Source organism: Dermochelys coriacea, chromosome 3, assembly GCF_009764565.3.
Source record: "Dermochelys coriacea isolate rDerCor1 chromosome 3, rDerCor1.pri.v4, whole genome shotgun sequence".
NCBI classification, from domain to species: domain Eukaryota; kingdom Metazoa; phylum Chordata; order Testudines; family Dermochelyidae; genus Dermochelys; species Dermochelys coriacea.
In genome coordinates this window covers 79,157,237-79,177,750 of record NC_050070.1, presented here as the reverse complement: position 1 = coordinate 79,177,750, position 20,514 = coordinate 79,157,237, and the positions used below count along the sequence as shown (strand labels likewise).

General features: G+C 38.5%; 1 long non-coding RNA gene across 1 annotated transcript; it reads right to left on the bottom strand.

Moving 5' to 3' along the window:
- Positions 1-4,397: 4,397 nt before the first annotated feature.
- LOC119853670 lies at positions 4,398-19,694 on the bottom strand. The gene is made up of 3 exons (XR_005292173.1): positions 19,581-19,694; positions 8,376-8,434; positions 4,398-6,752 (listed from the first exon to the last, which is right to left on the bottom strand). It is a non-coding gene; the product is annotated as an uncharacterized LOC119853670 (long non-coding RNA).
- Positions 19,695-20,514: the final 820 nt, after the last annotated feature.

The window sequence follows — 20,514 nt, the reverse complement described above, 5'->3', positions numbered from 1 at the left end:
TTAAAAGAATGTGACCCAAATTTCACTTTTGATACAATATAGGAAAGTTTGTGAATTATAAGTGAACCTTTCCTAGCATTGTCCAATAGTCTTTGCATTTCCTCTCGCTCCCTTTAATCCAGTAAAAATGCCAGGACACTTTGATAGTACCCATGCCTTTACCTGCTATTTTGAATCTATGAAGCTTTCCCCAGGATTTCTCAATACTCACCATACTTTTCCATGGCCTATCCAATCCAAATATTGTACCCATATTATTCCCAACAAAAACAAAAGTACAAGTTTGTAGAAACTGTTTATATTCATTACTAAGGCTATTTCATGGTAAACTAAGTAAAAAAAAAAAAAAGTAATTTGAGGAAGTGTTTGGTTATCCTGAATGAGTTTTCTTGTCCCTCTCAACCCCTCATAGCAAATTCAACAGTTCTGTCATTTCACACTCCCACAAATATTGAATAAAATGTCTCAAATTTCTCTCATAGAAATCAGCTGCACTTGCTCCACTGTGACCTTAAAATAAAACACTATTGATGATCTAGCTCAGGGATTGGCAACCTTTGGCATACAGCCCGTCAGGAAAGTCGGTGGCAGGCTGGGATAGTTTATTTACCTGCAGCATCCACAGGTTCGGCCGATTGCACCTCCCTCTGGCCACGGTTCACTGCTCCAGGCCAATAGGGAACAGAGCTGTGCCAGATCCAGAGAGGAGAGCTGCAGCAACCAGAGCAAGAGGGGCCAGAAAAGCAGCCCACGAAGCAGGTCAGTGCTGGGAGCAGAGTCACAGAAGCAGCCTGCAGAGCAGACCTGTCCTGGGAGCAGAGCTGCAGCAACCAGAGCCAGACGGGCCAAAGAAGCAGCCCAGGCAGCTGGAGGCAGAGCAGAAGCAGTGCTGAGACAGAGTGGTGGAGCTGGGGCTGGAGCAGTCTGGAGCTGGATGCGATGAGCAGCTGGGCAGAGCAAGGGGGACCCTGGGGAGCGGGTGCAGCACAGGGAGACACCTCAGCCAAGGGGCTCTGCAGACCTGGCTTGGATCATAACCCTGACAAGACAGGGGTGACACTGGGAAGAAGGGTCCTACCACTTAAAGTCTGAGAGCGTGTGGCCACCACCAGAGCAAGTGTCCGACCCACAGCATCCCTACAGCACAGCCAGGGCTTGAGAAGAAGGCCTGGGACTTACAAGGACAGTCTGTGAACTGCCCGGACATTCCAGAGACACTGTTTGTGATGTTCCCAGCCACAGAGCGGGGTGATGAGTTTCCTTTAACCTTTCCCATTATTCCTTATTCTTTTCAAAATTAATCGTTGATTAAATAAATTGCATTTGCTTTAAATTGTATGTAATGGTCCGAGAAGTGCCCAGTACAGAGAGAGTACCCCACACCCTATACCCTGTCCTAGGTGACCACAGCAGGGTTGGGGGTCGAGCCCCCAGGAATCCTGGGCCCAGTCTTGTTGGGGTTACAAAGATTCTGCCAGACAGGAGAGTTGAAGGGGAGTCCTCAAGGGCAGGGAGACCACTGGGTAAAGGAAGTGGGAGTGAGGACTCAGGTCCTTTTGCTACCCCACTTCACCAGGGTAGTGCAGAAGCCAGGAAAGTTCCCCATAATAAAGGGACTATTCCTCCGCTTACGTAAAGAAAATATTAACAAAGGGAAGGGAAGAGCTTGAGCAAAAAGAATGATGAAAAGCGAAGTGAAGAGACAACAAAGGAAGGGAAAGAGAAAATAAAGCAGCTAATAAGCAAATCGTGCAACATGGGGGAGGGGGGAACTTGACTTTGCTATTGCTATTTGGAAGGAGCTCAGATACTACAGTGATGGGTGGCAGTATAAAATTGTAAGAGAGATCCAGAATGGACAGTAGCATGAAAGAGGTAAGCAGGATAACTGGAAGAAAATGAGATCCAACCAGAGGAGCTGATAGTAGTTAAGGAAGAGAGATCACTGGGGACAAGAGAAATAAGACATGTCTAGGGGAACTGACCGCAGTACTTGAAAAGAGTTGTGATAAACGAACAGTCGGTGAGGGAATAGGGAGGAGAAAGGAAGTCAAGATTAAAAAAAAAATCAGGTGACTTCTTTCATTAACCCTTCCTTTTCCCAGAGAGGAAATGAATATAACCTAATAAACAAGTGAGCATAAATGTACATCAAGTGTAATTTGGCAGAGCTATCTTCTGATGTACCAACCCTATTTTATTCTGTGAGGAAAATTATTGAAAAGTAAAGGTAAGGTGCTACATTCTAATATTTGGTCAATTGCATCCCAGTTTGACCTCCATACATGAGAAAAACAGCCCATTGTATATGTGTACTAAAATGAAATACAGGGTAATGGTAATTAATATTTAAGTATCCAAAACTGAAATTGTCCTTAAAAATATTCTACAGTTGCTTGCATGAAGATACTTGCATTAACAATTTCTGTTTGTAAAATTAATAACTTTATGCCATTTCATAAAGGTAGTGCTTGACAATTTACTACAGCTGTTTTATCCAAGATGATATAAAGCTCAACTCCCTGCAGAAATCCCTCTGAACTTTGAGCTAAATTTAAAGAGCTTTATCTTAAAAGCTTACAGTCCCATTTGGGCTCTGGTACTTCAAGACTCTTCCAACAATCCTTAGTTTTATGCATTGCTACAACAGCAGACCATTTCAATACTGCAGTTTTTATATACACTATATTAAAATACAAACTGTGGAAAAACGACATTAAAATGAAGTTAAACTTGAGTTGTAAATCCACAAAACAGAGACACTCTCAGTCAATGCACCCTTTCACTAGTAAAAGTGTATTCAGTTGTTGGTATCTCATAAGTGTACAGTAATGCAGGACAATGTGCAATGGTTTTTTGGGTTTTTTTCCTGCAAATAGATTATTGTAGTACAAGCATTGCATTACTCAGTAAATTGCTAAAGGAAATAGGAGTTTTGTGGGATCCACTGATAGTTGTGGATCACGGATGCAAATTCAGCAAGACAAAATTATTTCTATAAAAACTTCATGTTTTAGACTAGTGGTTTTCAACTGTGGTCCACCATTTGTTCAAGGAAAGCCTCTGGCGCGCTGAGCCGGTTTGTTTACTTGCTCCATTGGCCTGGAGCGGCGTACCGCGGCCTATAGGAGCCGCAATCGGCCTAACCTGTGGCCGCAGCAGGTAAACAAATGGGCCCAGCTCACCAGGGGCTTTCCCTGAACAAACGGTGGACCACAGTTGAGAACCACTGTCTTAGACAATCTTATTTTCTCAAAGCAGTCAGACTCTTTCATTTTACTCTTATGTGATACTAAATACGTGTTCATAGAAACATATTCTACGGACCTCCATTTCCTTCATATTTTCCTCTCTACACTAGGGCTCACTCACAACTCCTAGATTTAGGGACTCTTCAGTATTTGATACAAAACCCAGGACTTCTCCTCTTGTATAATCCATGCTTCAACCCTCAATATATGTCCCCTGTGCCTTAGTCCTTCCTGGCCTCTTTCTTTCTTTTCTGCTTCATTCTCTATAGGTTCCAAATACGAGTGGTCTATTTAATGTGAGACCTGCATTTATGGGATAATTTAATGTATAAATACCATACTGCCATTTCAAACTGCATCAATCCCAGCTAGTTCCTGTGCATGCTGTAGTCAGCTATTCCTTTATGGAATAATGGCAAGGTGCAACTGGAAACACACAGCAAATGTTTACTCCCATGTTATGCACACATATGCACATGAGCCATTCTATCCTGTAAAGAGAATTATTTGAATCCCTTGGTTCTTGAGTAATTTCCAGAATAAGTTGATCCAGTATGAATATTTATGGCAACTGTAAAGTGTTTTGACATGCAGCATTAGAATATAAAGGGAGATCAGAACACTGCAAGAAGTAAAGGAAAAGATGACCTCCTGAGGTCCCTTCCAACCCTGATATTCTATGAAAAATTAAATATTTTGCTACCTTTAAATTTAGCAACAAAGTTGGAGCATAAGTCCTGCTTAAGAGTTGACTCTTTTGTGAGAACAATGTTATCAAAATACTTTGTTCTATTTTTCTGAAATATTGCTGGTTATTAAGTTTGACCCAGTGGGTGACAGATCAAGACAAATATCTGATGCAGCAAGTTGTTTTTGCTATTGGTGCTTCATGAGGGTTGAGCACTTCTGTTTGATTGCTTGTTGTGTTATAACACTAAAACCAATAATAAAATACAAGTTCAAATTAAGCAGAAAATGAAAGAATTTAGACGACTCATTTTACTAACACACAGGAACTAAATGTTTCTGGATTCCTTACCAGTGAAGAGTAAATGTCTATTACTGTGAGTAAACGAGGCATGAGACATCATCATCACCACCACCACCACCACCAGGGTAAAATAAAGCATCAAAACCTGAATGATTGTAGTAGAAAGAAATTTCTTTTATAATGGTTGTGTTTGAATTAGAGATGTGTCAAAGATATGAAAAGTAGCTAGTCAGAGTTTGATTCTACTACGAAGTATTAAAAAATTCCTCCTCCTCACTACAATTGAGCCTAAGATAGTCTTTTATATCTAGAGCATCAATGGAAACTTCTAGTCTTCTAAAGTTTGCAAGTACAATGACAGATCTTTAAAATGTGTGCAAGAGACCTGAACTGAAGGACACAATAAAAATTCCAGACAGTGGAGGAAATATAAAGGGATAATTTTTAATAGGACCAGTCTAATAACCTAATATATGTGATCACCACATGTGCGCTGAAAAATCAATATTTTGAATATTTGCTGTACTTAATAGCCACATTCATTTTCAAAAAGTTTCTAATCTTTTAAAGTCATGAGTAATAATAAACCTATCATGTGGACAATTTCAAGCAAACCAGTCAATACTAATGACTGGTTTTGCTAGTGAATCAGTAAAGGAGAGAAGCAGGTATTTCAAAAACCCCATCTTATCACTGAGCATTCCCAAAATACCTGCAGGCCCACCAGCAGACAGCATTCTGAAGCAAATAATACAATTACAATTTTTGAAAAGTGGTGCTTCTGTGAATGATAGTAAGCTGTCAATGGGTCAGAACATACCCTGAAGTTCTGAAGTATTCAAACCTTCACATGGAACCTTCCTATTGTAACTCCAGAACAAAAGGATTGCAAACAGAATTTAGCCTGAAAGACAAAAATAAACTATGAACCCTTTAGCGTTATGAGGAATTCTCCACAAATAACCTTTGCAACAGCTTGTCTTTTTGATGTGGAAAGATTGTCTGTGTAACAATTGGTGGCTTATTCATTGTGGATGTTTTAAAATTGGAGATCAGATGGAAATATATGTTATCATTTAGACAGAATATTCTGACTTTAAAATATGACCTTAAGTCATCTAGTAGCCAGTGTGTTATGCTTGACTTGTTCATGTCAAGCTTCCAGCTGGCACCTAACAAAGGCATTTTGGGATGTTGTTGCAATAAGCCAAGATTTCTCTGTCAAGGTGCTTCCAACCAGCTTTTAGCTGCTCTTGCATAAATATAGAATTCTTCTTCTATGTATGTTAATTTTCCTGTTTCCCAAAACTATCTGCATAGAATAGAAGGATTTAATCATACTGCAGGATTTGCCAATATTCTAAAGGCTATAGCTTGTACTCATATAGCAATAAAGGAACCTTCATCAGTATGCACACGAGTTTTGTAATTAAAGTCAGTATTCTGTGTATGGCCAAATGATAAGTGCAATTATAAAAGATTACATTAATTTTATGAACATCTGTGCAAAATATACAAAATAATGCTGATCTGTACATGTTGGCAAATTCTTGCTTATGAAACCTATTAAAGGACTGAAATATTAAAGGCTTTCATCTTTTGGTAAATATCTTAATCTGTCACAAATATACAGAAGAGGTGGGCACTGTGGCTCAGTTTGCCAATTTGCATATTGGGCCAGATTCACAGATGGTGTAAATTGGTGTAGCTGTCTTGTAGTCAGTGGAGGTATGTAACGGGGGGGTTAGGAAGGTTGGGCAGCTTAGTGATTGGAGTGCTTTTTTCCCAGCTTCCTACTTGGTCAAGGTGTGTCAGTCTTTAAGGCTGGGGAGAGGTAGGGTGACCTGGCCCTCCTACTACACCAGGTCCCAGACTAGGGGCCTATGTCAGTCAATCTCTGAGTAGGGGGCCTGCCAGTGGAAAGTCCACTGCCCTGGGCTGCTTCCTGCTGCAGTCTCTTCAGTTTAGGGCATGGGTCCCGTAGTTCAATTTGTAGTAGTAGCTTCTCTCTAGTAGTGCCCCATCGCAGACCCTGGGTGGCATCCTTCTCTAGTCCCTGGTTTCTCCAGGCAGGGCAGCTGTATGTTTGGTGGGGTTGGACCCCACACAAGGTTTCTGGGCTTTGGTCACTTGGTCTTGTCTTAAGCTGGGTACTCCTAAGCCCCTTTCTTAGTCTCTTCTGGCAAGGGACACCGAGCTTGTTCATTGGTGCCTGCCTTGGCTGGCATGCTAGTGACCCTTCCCCTCAGGTAGGGAGGCAGCTAGCACTCTTTCATGCTGGTGGGCAGCATCACTGCCCACTTCATCCCAATGTACATTGATTTACACCCAATACGGGCCTGATCCCACTGTTGTGTTTTGTTATTGTATGTACAAGTCATATAAGGTATGATTGATTAATTATGTCAGCAATGTTCCACTGTTGGTTAAATCTTGATTTCCTTATTTATGCAAGGTAGTCACAACAAGCCAAATTCTGGCTCAAGTCATCCTCTTCTGTGGAAAATGACCTGGGTGGGGAAAAAGGGGAAAGTGTGTAAACTTCTCTTGCAGAGCTTTCCACAAATCTTGGCACTGGTGGGAGATGGGAGAGTTTGTGTCCAATAGAGCAGGCAACATTTTAGCATCCAAACTGAGGTTGTCTAGGATCTTCAAGAATGAATGTGGATGTCCTGTACTTCTCTAGTAACTTTGGGGCTCCTAGCCCCTATTCACAGGGACACCCCCACCCTCCACTGACCCCAGATCCTCAAAGGGAAGTGGAGTCCTTAGTGTGTAGGTCATGCAACAGTTAGTCTCAAATTGAGTTCTACCACTTTCTCCCCACACACACACCCTGGTGTGTACACACCTGTGAAGTCAGTTGAACCTCTCACACATAGGTTGGAGAAAAATCCATTACTGAGAAGATATTCTCTGGATGTAGATCTCCTTGAGACAATCTAGTTCTCTTGATCTTTTATTTACACAAATTAAAATGATATTAATTCCACTGAAGTCAATAGTTATTCTAGTTTTACACTGATATAAGTGAAGTCAGTATTTGGTCCATGGGCTTATTCTGAGCAAGGCAAGCAGAGCTTGGCTCCAAGTTTCTACAAAGCAAGGATAGAACTGTTGATCCTGCAGCCTACTCATATGAATAGTTCTTTTGACACCAATCGGATTATTCATGTGAATAATGTAGAATTGGATTGCAGGAAGCTGAGTATTATTAATCACACTGACAACCAAACATACCGCATCTGATCCAAAAATAGCTCCATTGCTAAAAGTACTTTGACATCATGACACTTTTACTGATGGGGCTAAAGCAGATTTAAAAAAGGACTAAAATTAGTGTGCATGTTTCTGTCTACAAAATATTCTATAAAATGAAGTTTGATCCCCCTCTTCTACACTCTCAAGGAGTGTGCCTTAGTAAAGTGACTTTTCAAGCCTACTTACCTGCTGAAATTTGATGTATTCTTTTTCAGTAATGATTATAAAATAATGAATCTAAATGAGTTTGGTTTGAATTCTTCATTTAAATGACAGTAACTGATAGGTATACAATATTACGCGAAATACATTGTAATATTTTTAAACAAGTTTGTTGGATGTTAATACCTATTTTTCTATTTCATCTCATTTGTTTAATTTTCACCCAGAAGGAATAATGCTGGAAAAAGAGACTAACAATTCTGTATCATGTAACTTATTAGTTCACAGATTATAAGCCAGGAGACAGTAATGGAGCCTTTGACGCTTTATGGTGTCAGAGAGATTGCGGCACGTGCACACTAAATTCATGTGTTGAAAGGCCTTGAAAGGAATTTTTGCTGAGTAATATCCTCATGCATATGCAGTAGCTGCTTTTCCTAACAAGATGGCTTTTGTATTTTCTCACCAAAGACTTTTTTAAAAAAGCCATTTTTGAGTTACAGGAATACAAAAGAGCATTTGAAAGTGCAAATTTCTAATTTTGTTTCCATGTGTGCAACTCTACAGCCAAGCATATCTGATTTTAAAATTGTCAGAAAAAAAAAACTGGTCCTCAGCTCTGAATTTTCATGGTAAAAGACAACCAAGCCTAAGTGTTTTCATATCACAGTGGCAATAACACTTGTGTCTTGTGTAAATTAGTGACTTACCACCTTTGCAGCTGTACAGTTGCTGGCTCTTGCTATAATGCAGGCACTATTTTTTTTTTCTAGAAAGATAGAAAGCCTTTCTGAGTCTTTCATCCAATACTGAAATACAACCACATTGATGATGGAACATCTCAAACATTTAACTGTGCATAGCAATACAAAAGAGTAAAATAATTGAATAATCATATCAATATTTTGCATACATTTTATGTATGGTGAAATTCTAGCTCCATTGAAGTCAATGGCAAAGTTCCCATTCACTTCACAGGGGCAGGATTTCACTCATTGTGTCTTATCTGAGGATCTCAAATCAATTTACAAATGTGGGAACATATTCCCAAGGAAGATTATTTCTCTCTATGTAGAAGAATACTGTATCCACTTGAAACTGCAGGAGGGATTTTAAGCATATAGAATGTCTTATTAAGACTCGTAGCCTATAGCAATATAAAAGTTAGTTACAATTCTTCCTCCTTTTTTGAGGAACCATGTATGACTCCTATAAGATCTTCCTCAAATTTTGCCAGGATACCCCTGCTCTTACAAAAAGTGTCATGGGATCTTTAAGTGGTCAAGGTTTGGGATTTTCATTTTGTGCAAAAGATGAAACCTCCAAAAGCATGCTACCCCTTATGGATATTTTATGGTGTTGAATAAATAGATTATGAGGGCCAAGCTGCCATTTCCCAAACCATCAATATCACTTCCTGCAGCATCTGATTTTCCCTAAAGAGCTCCACACAAAGACTGTCAGTAACAGTAGTTCACGGATTTAATAGAGACTAAACCCAGTCAAACAGCCGTCAGGTATGGTCTAGTTTTACTTGTTTTTGCTTCAGCGCAGGAGGCTGGACTTGATGACTTCTTGAGGTCCCTTTCAGCCTTACATTTCTGTGATTATGTGATACAACCTTGACTACAGCTCCTATTTACACAGGTTTCCAGTACTCCTCAAGGCCAGTTTCTGCGTCTCAGATTGTTGGGGTTTTGGCTATATCCCCTTTATTCTAGTTACGTATTTGTGATGACAGCTAGTAAGGGGTTGGCTTAGGAGCCAATATGGCAATTGTATGTTATCTGAGAAATCCCACTGAGCCACAGGAATCTTTCTAGTAGCTGGCTAAGCTGCTGTAAGGGCTGCTTTGTGCTGTCACAGCTCCTCTGCAGAATAGAATCTTTGAATAAAAATGAGGCAAATTAAACTGCCATAATCCCTCATTCCAGAGGGGAACATGACCAAGAACTTGGGGATAGCAGATATGTTTGGAAAGTAGTATTATTCAGAAATCAAAGAGTAAAATCCTTCACACTGACCAGGCCAGCACCGCTTAGCTTATGCAAAATGAAATCACAGCCTGAGGTGGTATGTACCTCCTGAGTTAGCAGAAGACAAATATTTTGCATAGCTCTCCAAATCATGTCATTCAGTCTTTTGGCACTGGAAGTGCAGATTTTTGATGTAATGAGCAAATGCAAAATTGATTAGGGTCAATTAGAAGAGCTCTAGCCATACAGCAATTTCTATCTGAGCCTCTTCATGTAAAATGACATACAAATGTTCCGTTATTTCAGACTGGAACTAGGACATACATTTTTAACAGGGAGGGTAATTAACTATTGAAACAATTTACCAAGGGCTGTGGTCAACTCTGTATCAGAATTTTTAAATCCAGATTTTTTTCTAAAATATATTTTTTTGAAATTTTGGAGAAGTTCTCTAGCCTGTGCTATACAAAAAGTCAGAGTAGATGACCACTATGCTCCCTTCTGACCTTAGAATGTTATACTAAAGTCAAAGCTGCACAGATGTCACATACCTTTTCTGAGCTGTGCTAACTACACCTAAAAATATGGAGAGAAATGCCAAATAAGATTCCTGCATCCCAAAAATGTGCTTGATGATTGAATAGGGAGTTTCATGTACACAATTCTATCTTGGTCTGTTGATTTCCCTGGCAGACAAACAGAACTATTAGCCAAGTCTGTAGAAGCATCCACAGTCTCTGAAAATCAAATATGGCAAAGTAAAAGCATACTCTGTCACTCAGAAAACACAATTAGGCGCCAGATGATCCAATATACAATTTAAAGCCAAAAAAAAAAAAGACAGGGGGAAAAGAGATACTCCAGAAAAGGAGTAACAAAATTATTCCATCATAGTCACAGATGTTGAATGTGAGCAGCAGCCTGTCTGTGTCTTTTGAGTCAATGCAGATATTCCATATGAGAAAGACAATATTATTGTTATTACTTGTATTGCAGTAGCATCTAGAGACCCCAATCATGGTAAGGATCCCATTGTGGTAAGTGCTGTATGAACATAGTGAGAGATACTCTACTATGAAGATCTAATTTGTGATGATACATGGAAAGTAAAAATGAAATACAAAAAGGGGGGAAATGGAAATAAGGCTGGTTTGTTACATAGGTAGCTATTGACACAACTTGAAGGCTTTTCTCTTGTCATTGACTCAGCTATACATAATTGAGTTACAACCAACCCATCATAAATTGGCTGATTTCTATGGGTGTTGCAGCAGAGACATGTCTTGAATTGTTGCTAGTGGTCTTACAGATTCATTCAGGAGAGTGTCCATGCATAGCATCAAGGACAGCGTGGGGACAATTTTTGGAAGAAGTGGATGAGTGGGTGGAAAAGGCTGGCATTGTTGGTGGAGGTGATTCCGTGAGAGACAAGTATAGACGTGGGCAGAGTTTTAAATATTTACCCAAATGGTGTAAAAGACCCTCATTTGTAGCTCCAGGGGAGCCTACACACAGCACATAGTCCGTAGCCAGTCAGGTCAAATGTGAAAGATGTGTATATGTAAGATAGACGATATCCGCGCAGAAGACACATGGATTCGGAATGTACAAGTGTAGATAAGTGATTAAATTATTATTTTTATTACAATAGCAAAGAGGCCAGTTGTGTTCAGGACCCGATTATGCTAGGAACTGTACATACACAGAGTAAGAAGCATAGAGAGAGAGACAAATTTTGTATTTCTGAATCCCAGAATGTTCAATAAATTATAACAGAAATCAGATCAGATATTACAAGATATGAGCACTTGCGCTAAATACCCTTAAATTGTTTTCCTTTAGCTTTTTACCATGAAGGAAGGTATTTCTTAAACTTAAAAATGAGGGATACCTGCTCATGCCATTAATATACAGTATTACTGAATGGCAAAAAGCTTTTTCAAGAGTGCCCATTATATTTAAAATATATTCAAGTTTGGTGTTCATATTCTCATATCCTACTGTTTGACCTGTATTATTATAAGAAACATCCAGATGGGGTATTGGAACCCACCATTATAGCATCTGAGAGCTTCAGAAGCATTAATGAATTTATCCTCCTTACACTGCTGTAAAGTAGGGAAGTTTATTACCTCCAATTTACGGATGAAGAAGCGAGGCACAGAGAGAATAAGGGTGGGCTTATCAAAATCACTCTGCATTGGCCTTACTTTATTGCTACTGAAGTCACCACAGATTTCAGTGGGAGCAGTATAAGGCCAACACTGAATGATTTTGAAAATCCCATACATATTCTCTGTATGACATCAGTGCAACATGTATCTATGATGGAGTTGGCAGGGGACTGGACTTCATGACTCAGGAAATCCCTTCCATTTTTATGTTCTTTGATCACATCTGTGTTTTGTTACCAGTATATCTTCAAAGTACACATTCTCACAAAGGAGTATTGACCCTAATACTGGTGCTACTACTAATAAATAGTAATTAATAATTGCTGTGTTCTCATATGAAACGTGAAAAATACAAATTAACATTGCCCAAAGCACTTTTAAAATATTCATCTTCTTGCTCAGTTTTTTTGTGGTGTTTTTATGATGCTCCTGCAGGATAGCATACTGTGAAAGGGATTTTTGTTTGAATAGCATCTCTTTTGGAACATCATACCTATTTTTTACATAAAAATCATATGAAAAGTGAGCAAAGTCAGCCCAATGCATTATATTCCAATTGGTCTAAAAAAGATAAGGTATTGGCTTCTTTGGTGTCATTTGCATTTCTATACTAGACTCAACTATAAGGTAATGAGTGAATAAGTTACATTAGGCCTAGAAATTGGCAAAAGTTCAGAAGATAAAACCATCTTAGAAAAATAGACATTGACTTACGTTTTAAAAGATCAAACCAGAACAAGGAGTAATGGTCTCAAGTTGCAGTGGGGGAGGTTTAGGTTGGATATTAGGAAAAACTTTCACTAGGAGGTTGTGAAGTATTGGAATGGGTTACCTAGGGAGGTGGTGGAATCTCCTTCCTTCAAGGTTTTTAAGGTCAGGCTTGACAAAGTCCTGGCTGGGATAATTTAGTTGGGGATTGGTCCTGCTTTGAGCAGGGGGTTGGACTAGATGACCTCCTGAGGTTCCTTCTAACCCTGATATTCAATATTCTATGAAAGCATTACCATTGCACTACTCTAACTTAGGATCTGTCAGGTTTTCCAGAATGAACTTCTGTTTGAAGGAGTTTATATTTCAGGTGTGAAAAGTTGCTGGACTTTGTCAGCTGAAGCCACTTAAATTAAAATAAAAAACAGGCTATAGTTTATTGAAAATTATGGGACCACAACAGGTCATTGGTGTTTAAAAAGTTCTCATTGATTTCAATGAATTCAGTGTAAAAGTCAGCCTGGTGTGGATAATGGAGGTATGCTATTGTCCCCATAATCAAGTCCTTTTACCTAAACTAAACTATTTCACCCAAAATATAATTAATTAACGCACAATCTTGTTGCAGGATATTATGTTTTCTGTGGAATATTAGGCACATCAGAGAAGACATTCACAGGTGTGAAAGCTTAAAAATAAAATGAAATATCTTAATCTTTGCTGCAAACCTCAAGCTTCTTTTTCTCTGAAATAAACTGTTAAAGTTGTTACTGAGAATCAATTTTTTGGAGGGGGAAGGCTATAAAGCATTGTGATTAACTTCAGTTTAATATGTTTGTGTCTTGGGAACAACAATTTATCAGGTTTTTTTGTTCTATATATAGAGAGGCAGCATCGTTTAGCAAAACAAAAATTTTCTTGTCCTTCAAAAACTTGTAAACCTGCATAACTTTATGCACATGGAAGGACCATTGACTTTCGTGGGGTTATTCACATGCATAAAACATATGTATATGCTTAAGTCTTTGCAATTACACTTAAGTCTAATTTTCAATATTTGACCCCTCATCTTCTCTCCCATGCTTCATAAAAAATCCAGTGAGTAATTTCATTTTTAGAAAGAGCTGATGCATTACAGCACTGTCATTTCATATAGATTGACTATATCATTAGAATTGTTTGCACAGATTCACTGGACATACAGAATCTCCATATTGACCCAATAGATCACAGGCTATGGAGCCATTAATAGCCTTTAATTACAATATATTTGGTCAGTGATCCATACATATAAATGATTAAAGTTAGTTTTGATATTATGGAATATAAAGATTCAAAAGCTACTATTGTGGTCTAATTTATTCAGATTTTACCTTTTAAGAAATCCTTCATCCTGAAATTGCCTGATAAAGAGTCATATTTTAAACAGTCTTAATTATGCATTGAACTAATAGCCCATAATGTTCTTCTACATGAAGTTAAGCCATGCAGTTTAGTTCCATGTTCTGGCTAGTAGAAGACACTAGTCAGACAGCCAGTGTTTATCGTCTTTGGTATTTCCAAGAGTCAGACGAAGAAGACTCCATTAGAATAGAAAACCTTTATCCATCCCCATGCATCTTATAGCATCTATCCCTACAGCACTGCAAGCTAATGTATGTCAGCCCTTGCAGTAACTAGGTTACCAATCCCTGAAATACAAGTATTTATGTAACCTTAAAATGAAGGGGAAAACATACTTGCTGTTACCAAGCAAAACTAATGTTGGAATTAAGAGATTTGCAGAAAGTATTTTCCAGAAATTTGCATCCAAATTAAAAACCTAATGCTGACCATGTGTGCAAACCTTTCATGTTAATTATGAACATTGGCGTGATTGAAATTTAGTTTTCTAAATGTCTGCAAAGAGTGAAATTAAAGCTTGAATGATCAAATATTTACCAGAATTGAATTTCAAATTCTATATTTGATAGTAATATTTGTACTTCCAAGCTCAAGGGGGGGAAATCCTGGCTCTGCTTAATTCTATGGCAACACTTCCATTGAATGTTATGGAGCCAGGATTGCATCTATACTGTGTTGGTTAATTTGTAAATCTTCAATGAGGAAACAAGGACAGTATCACAGCTTATGACTGGCATAGCTATAGCTCAGAGACTGGATTCTAATAACAGTCCCAACCGATTGTACATGAACTATTCATTTAGGGAAATAAATTTCACCATAAAATGTCCAAATAATTCTTAACAAATCTGTATGTATTTCTGAACAGAAAAAGATACAATATGATGACTGTTATTCATTAAAGATTACTGCTCAACCCAGACAGTCCTTTATTTAATAATTTTAATGTGTTTTCTGTATGATTTTATAAGTGTTTTATTATGACATTATTGTAAAATGAATTAAGACATTTGGAAAGAAAAGAGACATAAATTTCACCTTATATTAATATGAATTATATAGCATACGCTTAAAAGTTTATCCTGATTTTAGAGATATTAATGTTTGAGAGATTTCCAAAAGTTCAAATTGAAAATACTGCTGAAACCACAATGAACTTTCTAAGTATACCTACAGTAGGTCTGTTTTTAGGCCACAATGCATTCAAAGAGGACAATGTCCGCTCACTATTTCTTGGACTTTGTCTACCATATATATAGATGAAATGATGAGTTTAGTTTGACAGCCTGCACATTATTGCAGAAAATCCCTCTATGAAAATATTGGCTGCATCAATATTTATACCTGGACATTTGCTAACATTTGTGCTGGAAACCTGCCTGAATATTACTGGGTAGTTTTTCTGTTTAGTTTTTTTTTTTCTTCTTCCTTTTAGGAAGGTTGAAAGCTAGGTGCAGATCTATTAAAAAAAGCTGCTGATCTTGAAAGAATGGATTCAGCAGTATGAGACTTCTATATTAAATATAATGGAAGAGAATGTAGAAAAGAGATTTAAAATAGAATAAGCTCCTCATTGTCCATTTCTTACATCCAGTATGGTTACATGCAAAGGAGGAAAAAAGTGATTTCCAGTCCAAGTTTGTTGTGTTTCCTCATGTCTTTCTTGTATGGTCTCCACTGAACAGTGAAGGTAAGGAAGGCAGAGAGGTCACACATACTTCTGACTGCCAGTGAGACAGATTTATTACAGAAAACTCCAGAGAGACCAATTAATACCACCAGATTGTCAAAATATGTGTACCATGAAGAATACAGGCAGTCCATCACAAGAAAGTAAGCTCACAAAACAAGAACACTAGGGGGACAAACTGTCACGCTGGATTAAAGCCCAAAATACAAGTTGTACATTCGTCAAAATGAAATACAATGGTATAAACACTGATTACTCTAGAACTGGGTTTTGAAGTCCTTTCATAGATGGAAAAATTAAATGAATATGCCTTAGTTATGACTCAGAAGCAGCATTGATTGTGTTTGGCAAGTTGGAGTCATAGTAAAGACCAAAGAGGATAAAAATGGTCTCTATCAAAACTTGCACCCAGCTGAACATCAGAGGAAGGAAGGCACAATAGTTAGAGTGCCAGTCTGGGGCTTTAGAGATGGAAGTTCAATTTGTTGCTCTGCAGGATGCTTCCTGTGTGACATTGGGTAAGTTATTTTGTCTGGTTGGGCATGCCTACCCTGCAGCTGGGAGCAAGCTTCCCAGCTCAGGTAGATAGACTCATGCTAACTCAGCTAAAAACAGCAGTTTAGATATTGCAGCAGAGATGGTGGCTTGGGCTAGTCGCCTGAGCATGGACTCACCCTATCCCTTGGATCTGAGCTTGAGTTGCTAGCTCATACTGCAACATCCACACTGCTATTTGTAGTATGCTAGTTCAGATCAAGCTACCAGAAGTCTGTCAACATAGGCTGAGAGACTCACACTCAACTGCAGTGTAGACATGCCTGTAGTGCCTCTGTTCCCCATCTATAAAATGGGGCTAATACCTCCCAATCTCACAGGGATAAATATGTTAAAGATTGTGAGACACTCAGATACTATAGTAATAGAGGTCATAAGGATCTAGTCTGGGATTGAGAAGGCCGTTTTATTACAGCAGGGCCATTTTATTTCAGTAGTAAAGCACTTAAACTTACAAAAAAAAAAGTACTGGAACCTGGTGATATCATGGGATGCTGCAAAGGTCACTCTTGATTTGGTAAATACAGTACAGAAGAGCTTATGGCAGGCATTGCACTAATGTCCAGTGCAGAATCTCCATGGCTAAAAATAGTTAATACAAAAACTTTATGCAGTCTCCTGCAATGAAATTTAACCTTATTAATAGTTCAGATAAAGTAACTTTAAAATTACAAACTATTACTAACTATTCAGCCTGCAAAATTTTCAGGTCTTGAATTACAGCAAGCCTTTAAAACAAAAGACCCTGAAAAGTATTTCAGAGTAGGGTATGATGCAGCAGTACCAATCTTTGAACACCTGAAGCAGCTGCAGCCAAGGAAAACAGAAGGACACATGGCTCCAACATTAAAAAGTTGGAAAATACCTTCCACCAAACAACTCTGGGGCATGTAAAAGGCATACAATCTCTCCCATTCTGACCTGATACTTTTTTTGACCATTCTAGTGTGAATTTTCCTTCTTATAGCTGCCATGTTCCTCTGTTATCTGGCTTTTGTAACATGGAAGAGACAGATGAAAAACCTGCATCCTACAGTGGCCATTTTGTTTTCAGCTACTCTAAGCTTAACTCCCTCTTTCCTAGAGAGTTTCTCGACCTTAATTTTAGCTAGTTTTCCTTTTTTCCTCCCAGCCTGGATCTATAAGGCTTTATTTAAGATCTTAAGATATTTAAGATCACTGTAGTATCTTGCACCTCATGATCTTTAATGTATTTATCCTCACAACATCCCTGTGAGATAGGGAACTGAAGCACTTGCAGACTAAGGCCTGGTCTCCATTTCAGCTATGTGAACAACATAGCTGAAATCAATGTACTTAGATCTACTTACTGTGGTGTTTTCACTGTGGAAAGTAGACAGTTGACACTCCCCCATCAACTCCGCCTGTGCCTTTCACTCTGGTGGAGTACCGGAGTCGACAGGAGAGCGCTTGGTGGTTGATTTATCACATCTAGACTAGACAATCATTGACCCCCACTGCATCGATAGCTGCCTGTTGATCCAGTGGGTAATGTACACAAGCTCTAAATGACTTGCTGAAGGTCAGGGAATTAAACCCAGGTCTCAGGCTAGTGCTCTAACCACTTGATCATCCTTCTTCTCTTAGAAGGTTTCACACTGTTAGAAAAGAAACACTTGTTTAACCTTTTTTATGCAGATATAGTTGTTGCAGTTTGAGCTGTTCTTAAAATATATATTGTGACTCTTTCCTTAGTTAATTGAGCTCTAGGAATGTGAAATTCTTAGAACTTTGATTTAAAAAAAATGTATTTCAAGACTCCATGGTGAAGAAGCCACTTCATTTTAAGCATCTGTTTAAAAATAAAATCAATACAAATAAAGGGTGGGAGAAAAGGTTAAAAAAGGTCAACTGGCAATATTTAATCTTAAAGTTTAGAAACATTTTTTGACAATAAATTCCTTAGAACTTTTCTGAACATTGAGAATTTAACCCAGTTAAATACCCAATAGGTATAGTCAAACAGAACAGTATGTCTCAGTAAGGAAAAGAGTCGATTGTATGGATATAGCCATAGGATGTAAAATGCTGTTACTGAATCAATTAAAAAAGAGTTCCTAAAGTTGAAGACTTTGCCACTTGGTAATATATGACATATGAAAAAGTGGGCTATATAGTCCATTATAAACACCCAAAAGATGCCAAAATATTTCCCTAGAAACAATCTGTGCAACTTGCTAACAGGAAATCATGGGACAAATAAACATGCAGAATCTATAATGTTAGAAGAATTGTCAATATTCTCCTTAAAGTCAGGCTCGGTAACAAAGTATTCTGACATATTCCACCAAAAATGACTCATGGGAAGAGTGTTTACGCTGTAACAAGGAAAGGAAGTTAGTTTGTTAGACTATAATGGGATGTGTAAAATATATATCACCCCAGACATGAGCAAGTGCTCTGTGGAGACTGAAAGCGTGTCTTTCACCGACTGCAGTTGGTCCAATAAAAGTTACCTCAGCCACCCGGTTTCTCCAAAATATATATATATATATATATATATATATATATATATAAAACATACTTTTTCACTGGTTAGTGATCATGCCTGCCAACATGTTTTCCACTTAATCAAGCTCAGGGAATATTTTTTTTTTTTTTTAGTTTTAAGGTACTTATAGTGAGTCATTAGTACTTTCTCCTATATTTTTGTAAAGCTAATTTAATTCTCTTTCATTATTGATTGATGGATGGATGTCCAGTAATACATCCAGTGATGGCAATTAACATTAAGACATGCTGAGGCACTTGTGAAGACAGTTACATTTTCAGTTGTAATCAACATGTAGAGTTTAAAAAGTTGTTGTAACAAAGTATTTCCATTTGGTGGATTGCATATGGTGGTGTGATATAGGGTCAGAATTTAGTTTGAGGAAGCTCTAGATTTTCTGACTTTATTTATTATCATCATCATTATTATAGCACTGTTTTAAAATTACTGAACTTTAGTAACAAAGATTGAACTTTAGTAACAAATCTTAAAGATTTTGTCTGTGCATAGTGTGATACAGGAGGGGCAGGGAGCAGCGGGAGTGCACTAGAGGGGAAATATACAAGCTCAAGGCTGAGTAAGGCATGGTTCTCTGTAGACTGGGGAAGGTGGCTGCAGGTTAATTGGAGCACCTGCAGTCAATTAAGGCCCTGTTAGGAACTTAATAAACCCCCCTGGACTATGTTCACAGCACAGAAATCTTACTTCTAAAACTACATGTGGCAATTTTAGTTCAGTGGATCCTGCACTTTTCTTCTAAGATACCACCCTTTGCCCCTGCTCTTGGGTGCTGTGGTCCCTACTATTAGCCCAGGAAGGTGGTAGAGAAGGGAAGAGGTCTGGGTTTGCTCCTCACTCTGAGTCCCAGCCCCTCTCAACCCCTGTGGGTTTCTTACCCTCATCCCCCTTCGGTGGGGTTATCCTCAGTCCTTAAATGCTGGGGCAGGGGGACAGGGTCTCCCTTACTCCAGTTCTCAGGTCTCCAAAATCACTCTACACTCCAATCCTCCTCTACCTGCCTGACACAGGGGAGTTTTATTAGGTTCCTAACAGGGCCTTAATTGACTGCAGGTGCTCCAATTAACCTGCAGCCACCTTGCCAAGTCTACAGGGAACCACACCTTAATTAGCCTTGAGTTTATATTTCCCCCCCCCCCCCCCCCAGCACTTCCACTTCCACTGCTCCCTGGCCCTCCTGTATCACAATAGTTATGAATTTGTAATTGCTTTCCTCTGATCCAGTTTCAATCTTCTATACAGGGTTCTGGTTCAGCTTTCCAACTGCCTGTCATTGGGCTAATTTGCTGCTACTGTAATACAAGTTTCAGCACTATTTAAGTCAAATAGCTTGATTGGTTTTATTGCTTTTGAATGAAGACTGAGATTAGGATAACCAATCTGCTTTCCATTACCAACTTCTGCTGTAGTTAAAATGTGAAAAGCTGCCCTAAAGCAATGTAACAAAATAGAAGCAAACGCTTCAGTATTTCATTAAGGAATTTGTCTGGGATGCTCTATGAGTTACATTTGTATTTACCTGCCTACAATGAGTATGCATAGTAATGGCCAAGCAAGATGAGCCTGAGTAGGGGCCATTTACATTTATCATCAACAGAAGGTAGATATATTATTTTCATGTTTATTACTCTGTCAAACTTTTTTTTTGCTGATATTTTTTAATATACTGTAAGAATCTTAGGGTCTGATCAAAAGCATGTTGGAGACAATGGTAGACTGCAATTTTGGAATTTTACCATTGACTTCAATAGAATTTGGATTAGGACTTTTGTGTTGGTAGGTGCTACCATTTTGTTAAACAAAAATGAGTTT